The sequence below is a fragment of the Procambarus clarkii genome, chromosome 75 (genome assembly GCF_040958095.1).
Source record: "Procambarus clarkii isolate CNS0578487 chromosome 75, FALCON_Pclarkii_2.0, whole genome shotgun sequence".
Lineage (NCBI taxonomy): Eukaryota > Metazoa > Arthropoda > Malacostraca > Decapoda > Cambaridae > Procambarus > Procambarus clarkii.
In genome coordinates, this window is record NC_091224.1 from 20,809,356 (window position 1) to 20,819,355 (window position 10,000).

The following is a 10,000-nucleotide window of genomic DNA, read 5'->3' on the forward strand; positions in this document are numbered from 1 at the left end:
AAAAAGTTCTTTCTAATATCTCTGTGGCTCATTTGGGCACTCAGTTTCCACCTGTGTCCCCCTTGTGCGTGTTCCCCTTGTGTTAAACAGCCTGTCTTTATCAACCCTGTCAACCCTGTGTGTGTGTGTGTGTGTGTGTGTGTGTGTGTGTGTGTGTGTGTAATTACCTAAGTGTAGTTACAGGATGAGAGCTACGCTCGTGGTGTCCCGTCTTCCCAGCACTCTTTGTCATATAACGCTTTGACACTACTGACGGTTTTGGCCTCCACCACCTTCTCACTTGTTCCAACCGTCTACCACTCTGTTTGCAAAAGAAAACTTTTTGCCACTTGTCGCTCCAAGCACTTATTTTATCAAGATCAATTTGAAGGGCATTACAATCGTCTCCTATCTTCCCCAGTATCTTAGCATCATCAGCAAACATGTGCATATAATTCTGTATTCCTTCTGATAGATGATTTATGTAGACGATGAACATTACTGGTGCAAGAACTGAACCCTGTGGGACTCCGTTAGTAACACTCCTCCAGTCAGATACATTGTCTCTGATTACCACCCTCATCTGTCTATCAGAACATTTTCCATCCATGTCAGAAGTCTCCCTGTCACCCCTTCAGTCAAATATTCACAATAAATGAATATGTCACATATGCACTTATTCATAAGCAAGATATGGGCTATAAGCAAGTGCGAGAACGGGTTGCCTTGTGTGGGACTCTATCAAAAGCCTTTTTTAGGTCCTGATAGACACAGTCAACCCAACCATCTCTTTCCTGTATTATCTCTGTGACTCTTATCATAAATGCTAAATAGATTTGGTACACAGCATCTTCCTGTTCGAAACCCATACTGTCTGTCCGTTATTACGTCATTACTTTTTAGGTGTTCAACCCATTTGGCTTTAACTATTGTTTTTAGTGTTTTGACTACCACGCTTGTTAATGACGCGGATCTATAATTTAGAGGTTCTCCTCGACTACCATTTTCATAGATGGGTACTAATGTTTACCTTTTTCCATATATCTGCTATGATTCCTGTGACCAAGGATGTCTGGAATATTAATTGGAGTGTGACTCATCTCTGTGATTCATCAGAGTTTCCAGTTTCCACCCATGTCCCCTCGTTCTGTTAGTATTCCGTGTGAACATTTCGTCTATTTCCACTCTGTCAATCCCCCAAAGTATTTTATACGTTCCTATCATATCCCCTCTCTCTCTTCTTTTTTCTAGTGTCGTAAGGCTCAGTTCTTTCAGGCGCTCTTCATAACCCATCCCTCAAAACTCTGGGGCGAGCCTCGTCGCAAACTTCTGAACCTTATCCAGTTTCCTTATGTGTTTCTTCAGGTGGGGACTCCATGATGGTGCGGCATACTCTAAGACTGGTCTCACGTAGGCAGTGTAAAGCGCCCTAAATGCCTCCTTACTTAGGTTTCTGAATGATGTTCTAACTTTTGCCAGTGTAGAGTACGCTGCTGTCGTTATCCTATTTATATGTGCCTCAGGAGATAGATTAGGTGTTACGCCCACCCCCAGGTCTCTTTCACGCGTCGTTACAGGTAGGCTGTTCCCCTTCATTGTGTACTGTCCCTCTGGTCTCCTATCACCTGATCCCATTTCAATAACTTTACATTTGTACGTGTAGAACTCCAGTAGCCATTTCTCTGACCATCTCTGCAACCTGTTCAGGTCCTCTTGGAGGATCCTGCAATCCTCATCTGTCACAACTCTTCTCATTAATTTTGCGTCATCCGCGAACTTCGACATGTAGGACTCTACGCCTGTAAACATGTTATTAACGAATATTAGAAATAGAATTGGTCCCAACACCGATCCTTGTGGTACTCCACTCGTTACTGTTCGCCAGTCTGACTTCTCGCCCCTTAACGCCCCTTTGTGTGTGTGTTTGTTTAACACGACCAGTGTTAAAGTGGTCCATCACTAAGTGGAAACACAACACAACACTACCACCACACGACCACACCACCACCACACTACCACCAACACCACAACACCACCACAACAACACCACAACACCACCACACCACCACCACACCACCACCACACCACCACCACACCACACGACCACCACCACCACACAACCACCACCACACCACCACCACACCCCCACCACACCACCACCACCACACCACCACACCACCACCACCCCACCACCACACCACCACCACCACACCACCACACCACCACCACACCACACCACCACCACACCACCACCACCACACACCCACCAACACCACACCCCCACCTCACCACCGCCACACCACCACCACACCACCACCACACCACCACACGCCCACCACCACACCACCACCACCACACCACCACCACCACCACCACCACACCACCACCACCACCACACCACCACCACACCACCACCACCACACCACCACCACCACACCACCACCACCACCACCACACCACCACCACCACCACACCACCACCACACCACCACCACCACACCGTGGACGGAGGAACAAGGTAGACCACCACCACCACCACACCACCACCACCACACCACCACCACCACACCACCACACCACCACCACAACACCACCACACCACCACCACCACACCACCACCACCACCACCACAACACCACCACACCACCACCACCACACCACCACCACCACCACCACCACACCACCACCACACCACACCGTGGACGGAGGAACAAGGTAGACCACCACCACCACCACACCACCACCACCACCACCACCACACCACCACCACACCACCACCACACCACACCGTGGACGGAGGAACAAGGTAGACCACCACCACCACCACACCACCACACCACCACCACCACACCACCACCACCACACCACCACCACCACCACCACCACCACCACACCAAAACCACCACCACCACCACACCACCACCACACCACCACACCACCACCACACCACACCGTGGACGGAGGAACAAGGTAGACCCTCACCATAGTGCTGAGTAACTCTCACAGACGCCCAAGAAATCAGCGTGAAAATGTTAAGGTATTTCTAATTACATCCTCGAAGTCTCTCCTGTGGAGGGGGTGGGGGGGGGGGGGGGTTGTGTGGGGGGTTCATAACATGCAGTATTTGGGGTCTTGGGAAAGGGTTTCAAAACCCCCTTTGGGGTGTTTGACAGGTATCTACCACAATACCACTACCAACTAGAAACCACTACCACACCACTATTAACTAGAAACCACTACCACACCACCACTACCACACTACTATTAACTAGAAATCACTACCCCACCACTACCCCTAGAAACCACTACCCACTAAAAACCACTACCACACCATTACCCACTAGAAACCACTATCACACCACTAACTAGAAACCACTACCCACTAGAAACCACTACCACACCACCACTACCACACCACTACTCACTAGAAACCACTACCACACCACTAACTAGTAACCACTACCACACAACTAGTAACTAGCAAACACCAACACCCCTCTCTCACTCACCCTTTGAGCCTGACGGCTGAGTGGACAGCGCTTCGGATTCGTAATCCTGAGGTTCCGGGTTCCATCCCCGGTGGAGGCGGAAACAAATGGGCAGAGTTTCTAACACACTAATGCCCCTGTTCACCTAGCAGTAAATAGGTGCCTGGGAGTTAAGACAGCTGCTACGGGCTGTTGCTTCCTGGGGGGTGTGTAACAAAAAGGAGGCCTGGTCGAGGACCGGGCCGCGAGGACGCTTAAGCCCCGATATCATCTCAAGATAACCTCAAGATAACAAGAGAAAACGATATTGCAGCCTTGCTAAGCCATTTTCATGGCCACCACAAATAGTGAGAATAATGACCCAGATTTTCAATATCGAAATTGCGCATTGTTAGGCGTGTAGGGCTTAACAATGCGCATCACAACTATCGAATCAACAGCATTATCATGCTGTACAATGGTCAAGGAAAGAGCAGCCCGCCAGGAGGCATGATCCACCAGCCATTGACAGTTGGTCAACTGTCTGAATGACTGAAAATAAGTCATTCAAACTTTTAGGAAATAATCACTCGAACCTTCGACTTCAAGGAGGAGAAGAAAGTGGGAATTTAACTGAACAAATCACGGTTGTTCATCACCCCCCCCTCCCCCCCCCCATTTGAACTACTGTGAACAAGCCTGGAAATCTCACCTTCAAAACGACGCCTGATTTGAACAAAAAAGTTCAACACGAAAGAACAAAAAACATCATTAAAAAAAAATCAGTTGGAAATTCAACCGGTGAACAAAAATAATCCACAGAAACAATGCAGGATCTTAGACAAACCGCCGGCTTCCTGTCTCCGACGAGGCCACTAGAGATATAGTGACCTCCCAGAAGAACAATCAAACTCAAGTGACATTCGAAGGAAAAAAAAAACCTATAGGAAACTAAGGGAAATATATGAAGAATATTCTTTTGAATAGAATGGCATCAAATTAGTTAGATTGGCTTGAAATATCTTTCAGGTGAACCATAGCCTTGAGAGACCCAGGTTAGGTCTGGGTGTTTTAGGTCTCTGAGGGGGTCTCGTGCCTCTTGTTGGTCTGGTGGGGTCGTGGGTGACCTTTGTGAATGCTGAGAGAATTCAATTTCTTTCTTTATTATGCACCCCATCCCGTGGGCGGTGGTGGAAAAGTGGGGGTGGGTGGGTGGGTTACAGAAGCACATAATGGGTTCAGGAACTGAGGCCATGATAAGTGGTGTGTGTGTGTGTGTGTGTGTGTGTGTGTGTGTGTGTGTGTGTGTGTGTGTGTGTGTGTGTGTGTGTGTGTGTGCGCGTGTGCGTGCGCGTGTATAAGAAAGAAATATATGTAGCAACCATAATAAGAGTAAAAAAAGATTGGTTAGAAAGGCGGGGTCCAAGAGCTAATAGCTCGATTTACCAGGAAGAAAAAATAAATACAAGTAGTAAACACACACACACAGGCTACGGGAATTAAACCTCACTTCGCTGGAAGACAGAAGAGTTAGGGGGGGACATGATCACCACATTCAAGATTCTGAAGGGAATTGATAGGGTAGATAAAGACAGGCTATTTAACACAAGGGGAACACGCACTAGGGGACACAGGTGGAAACTGAGTGCCCAAATGAGCCACAGAGATATTAGAAAGAACTTTTTTAGTGTCAGAGTGGTTAACAAATGGAATGCATTAGGAAGTGATGTGGTGGAGGCTGACTCCATACACAGTTTCAAGTGTAGATATGATAGAGCCCAATAGGCTCAGGAACCTGTACACCTGTTGATTGACAGTTGAGAGGCGGGACCAAAGAGCCAATGCTCAACCCCCACAAGCACAAATAGGTGAGTACACACACGCGCGCACACACACACACACACACACACACACACACACACACACACACACACACACACACACACACACACACAAACACACACACACACACACAAATGCCCCAACAACATTTCTTAGAATAATAAAAACTCAAAATATACAAATTCAGTGAGAGCTGTACTAGAATATGTGGTAGGGACAGGGAGGAAGAGGGAGGGAGAGTAAGGGAGGGAAGGAGAGTAAGGTAGAGAGAGAGAGAGAGGCAAGAAGGGAGGGAAGGAAGAACAGTCTTCAGGGAGTCAGTATCGCAGTATTTCAAGGAATTAGTTTCTGAGCAGACAGTTATGAGTGGTGGTCCTGGCGCGTGTTCACCGCTATCTCTCCCAGGATTGGCGGCCAGGGAGGGGAGGGGAAGAGGGGGAGGGGGAGGGGAGGGGCAAGGATGGGGGAGGGGGAGGGAAGGGGGGGGGGGAAGAGAAAGAGAGAGAGAAGAAAGGGAATGGGGAAGAAGGGTAGTAGTGGGGGACATGGGGATGGTTGCTAGATATGGTAGTAGTAGTAGTAGTAGGAGAGAGAGAGAGAGAGAGAGAGAGAGAGAGAGAGAGAGAGAGAGAGAGAGAGAGAGAGAGAGAGAGAGAGAGAGAGAGGGGGGGGGGAACATGACTGAATAGTGTCTCAGACTGTGTATAAGGTACACTACATTCTTATAATGTGAAAAACTAATTAATATAATCAAAAGTATAAACTTGCTTCAATATTCAAGGTAGGGTCCAAGAGCCCACGCTCGATCCTGCAAGCACAAATAAGTGAATACACATCCACACACACACAAAAAGTAGATTGACGGTTGAGCGGCGGAACCCAAGAGCCGAAGCTCAACTCCCCGCAAACACAACAAAGTACAAACAGACACTCAAGCTTACTAACTGTCATTATTGAATTATATAATTTAAAATGTAAATTTTTAGCTCGCCCGTCAAAAAAAAAAACAAAAAAAAAACTGCTCAATGAACCACAAAGATTATCACGCCATTTTTGTTCTTCGTCAAATATAATTAAATAAAAAGTAATTTAATTAATATTTTGTGGCGCAAATTCCCCAAAAAATCTTCTTTATCCATTCTGATATCAGAGAAAAAGCACTTTAGGCCCGAAAAAATATAACCAAATTAATTATATATCAAAGGCATTAGGAAGCCCCAACCATGATAAATGTTCACCTCAAAAAATTTGGATCACATAGGCACATTAGAGGAAAAAAAATAAAAAAAATAAAAAAATCATTTTAAAAATGTATATATATACACATTAATAAACAATGTGAAATTGTTAAACTTTCTCTATGAGATTTTTAATTCAATTAATTAGAAATCTGTTGAAATATATATATATATATATATATATATATATATATATATATATATATATATATATATATATATATATATATATATATATATATATATATATATAGGGAGTACCACCTCTGGCTGGAAGAAGGGGGACCCATAGCCTCGGAGGAAACCACACATAACGCATTAGAGGGAAAGTTTAGGTCCCCTCCAATACAGTTTCTGTGAGCTTTTCTCCTACCACCTCTTTCCTTTCGAGTTTTTTTTGTGCTTTATTATATATTTAAATGTTACAAGATGTACATTGGTTGATACAATGAGTTCTTAAAGGTTAAGGATCTCTTGAAGCTCCTCCTCTTCCGGACAGGAACTGAGGATGCAGCAGGCGTTTCCCCTCTGGATCGCCACACTGAGGCGCTGAAACAAAAAAACTGGCACCCGTTGGTAGCCACCTGCCACAGGTAACGGTAGCCACCTGCCACAGGTAAAGCCAGCCACCTGCCACAGGTAAAGCCAGCCACATGCCACAGGTAAAGCCAGCCACCTGCCACAGGTAAAGCCAGCTACCTGCCCCAGGTAAAGCCAGCCACCTGCCACAGGTAAAGCCAGCCACCTGCCACAGGTAACGGTAGCCACCTGCCACAGGTAACGGTAGCCACCTGCCACAGGTAACGGTAGTCACCTGTCACAGGTAAAGCCAGCTACCTGCCACAGGTAAAGGCAGCCACCTGCCACAGGTAACGGTAGCCACCTGCCACAGGTAACGGTAGCCACCTGCCACAGGTAACGGTAGCCACCTGCCACAGGTAAAGCCAGCTACCTGCCACAGGTAAAGCCAGCTACCTGCCACAGGTAAAGCCAGCTACCTGCCACAGGTAAAGCCAGCTACCTGCCACAGGTAAAGCCAGCTACCTGCCACAGGTAAAGCCAGCCACCTGCCACAGGTAAAGCCAGCCACCTGCCACAGGTAAAGCCAGCTACCTGCCACAGGTAAAGCCAGCCACCTGCCACAGGTAAAGCCAGCTACCTGCCACAGGTAAAGCCAGCCACCTGCCACAGGTAAAGCCAGCTACCTGCCACAGGTAAAGCCAGCTACCTGCCACAGGTAAAGCCAGCTACCTGCCACAGGTAAAGGCAGCCACCTGCCACAGGTAAAGCCAGCCACCTGCCACAGGTAAAGCCAGCCACCTGCCACAGGTAAAGCCAGCCACCTGCCACAGGTAAAGCCAGCCACCTGCCACAGGTAAAGCCAGCCACCTGCCACAGGTAAAGCCAGCTACCTGCCACAGGTAAAGCCAGCCACCTGCCACAGGTAAAGCCAGCCACCTGCCACAGGTAAAGCCAGCCACCTGCCACAGGTAAAGCCAGCGCATTCTGATTCTGGCAATCACTATATCGCTCTGGGTCACACACACATTTCTTTGCCCGGATAGTTTTTGGTCTTTCTAGATGGTGACTTCCGGCGCGGGCAGGTGGATGTGTATAGTGTTGGATGGTGATGGTGGTATGGTGCACCTTCCCTTATCAACCAAAACAAATCAACATCAAAACGCACAGAGAAAAAAAATTAGCAACAATATTAACTTAAGGAAGAAAATCGCAAATAACCTTAATTTACACACAAAAAAAAACAAGCCATCTAAAAAACGAAATCATCGCTTTTTTTTAAAATAGTTTGGGGGGGAAAAATATAAACGAAAGACTTCCTTTAAGAAAATGGCCTCTGGGTGTCGGGGGGTCGGGGGGTCGGAGGCCCCAGGTCGCCTCCCCCCCCTCCTATCTCTTAAAGAAAGTTCAAAATACAATGCAAATTCACTAATGGATAGAAGCCCCTTAGGGCAGACCTACCACCCATCCCTCCCTCCTCCCCTTAGTCATCCAGGCACCCCTTAGCCTCTGTCCCCCTTACCTCCCCCCCCCCACTGGCATCCATTACCCCCCCTCCCTATTACTATTATACCTCCCCCCCCCTCTCTTGTATTGTGTTTATTTTAAATGGTGGAAAAAATGTTTGTTGATTTCAAGAGCTTTTAAAGGGTTGGAAATAAGTGGAAACTGCCATACTCTTAGGACCTACAGCCTAACCCTCTCTCCCCCCCTCTTCCCCACACCCCCCCCTGCCCTTTAAACTCCCCCCCCCTCCCCACCTTACCCTCCCCTAAAACCCCCTCTCCCCCATTCCTACCTCTATATTTTCCCCCAGCAATCTCCCTGTGAATTAGGATGTAACAGATGTCAAACATTTATCATTTTCAGTATCTAATGTAAATTTTTAAGGAAATTGATCACTAAGTTTCTCTACAAAGATTTTGGGTTCACTCTGGATGGCCACCTACGCTACGTATCACTAAACCATGAAGTAATTTTAGGGGTTATTTTATAAATATACTACCACTACAAAAGTATATATATATATATATATATATATATATATATATATATATATATATATATATATATATATATATATATATATATATATATATATGTCGTACCTAGTAGCCAGAACTCACTTCTCGGCCTAATATGCAAGGCCCGATTTGCCTAATAAGCCAAGTTTTCCTGAATTAATATATTTTCTCTAATTTTTTTCTTATGAAATGATAAAGCTACCCATTTCATTATGTATGAGGTCAATTTTTTTTATTTGAGTTAAAATTAACGTAGATATATGACCGAACCTAACCAACCCTACCTAACCTAACCTAACCTATCTTTATAGGTTAGGTTAGGTTAGGTAGCCGAAAAAGTTAGGTTAGGTTAGGTTAGGTAGGTTAGGTAGTCGAAAAACAATTAATTCATGAAAACCTGGCTTATTAGGCAAATCAGGCCTTGCATAGTAGGCTGAGAAGTGCGTTCTGGCTACTAGGTACGACATATATATATATATATATATATATATATATATATATATATATATATATATATATATATATATATATATATATATATATGGACATGCGTAAATATCCACATAGACAAAATTTAACTCAATTAATCCGAACACTATAGTGATATAACACATTTTCAAGGCCTATATTCCAAGGAATTTTTTTATTAATTTCCTATATGTTTATAACTTAAAATAGTGTCCTAACAAACATTTTACTTTTAAACAATAAGTAAAAATAAAAAAATAAAATAAAAACATTACCATCAAATAATAAACATATACTGTATAAGCAATTATTGCGAGCACTAGAGAGCATTAAACCAGACTCCCAGGAGATCAACACCGCTCTTGTGCCAGGTAAGTCCACTACGGGCTCACCATAGCCCGTGCTACTTGCCCCGCTCCTGTGCCAGGTAAGTCCACTACGGGCTCACCATAGCCCGTGCTACT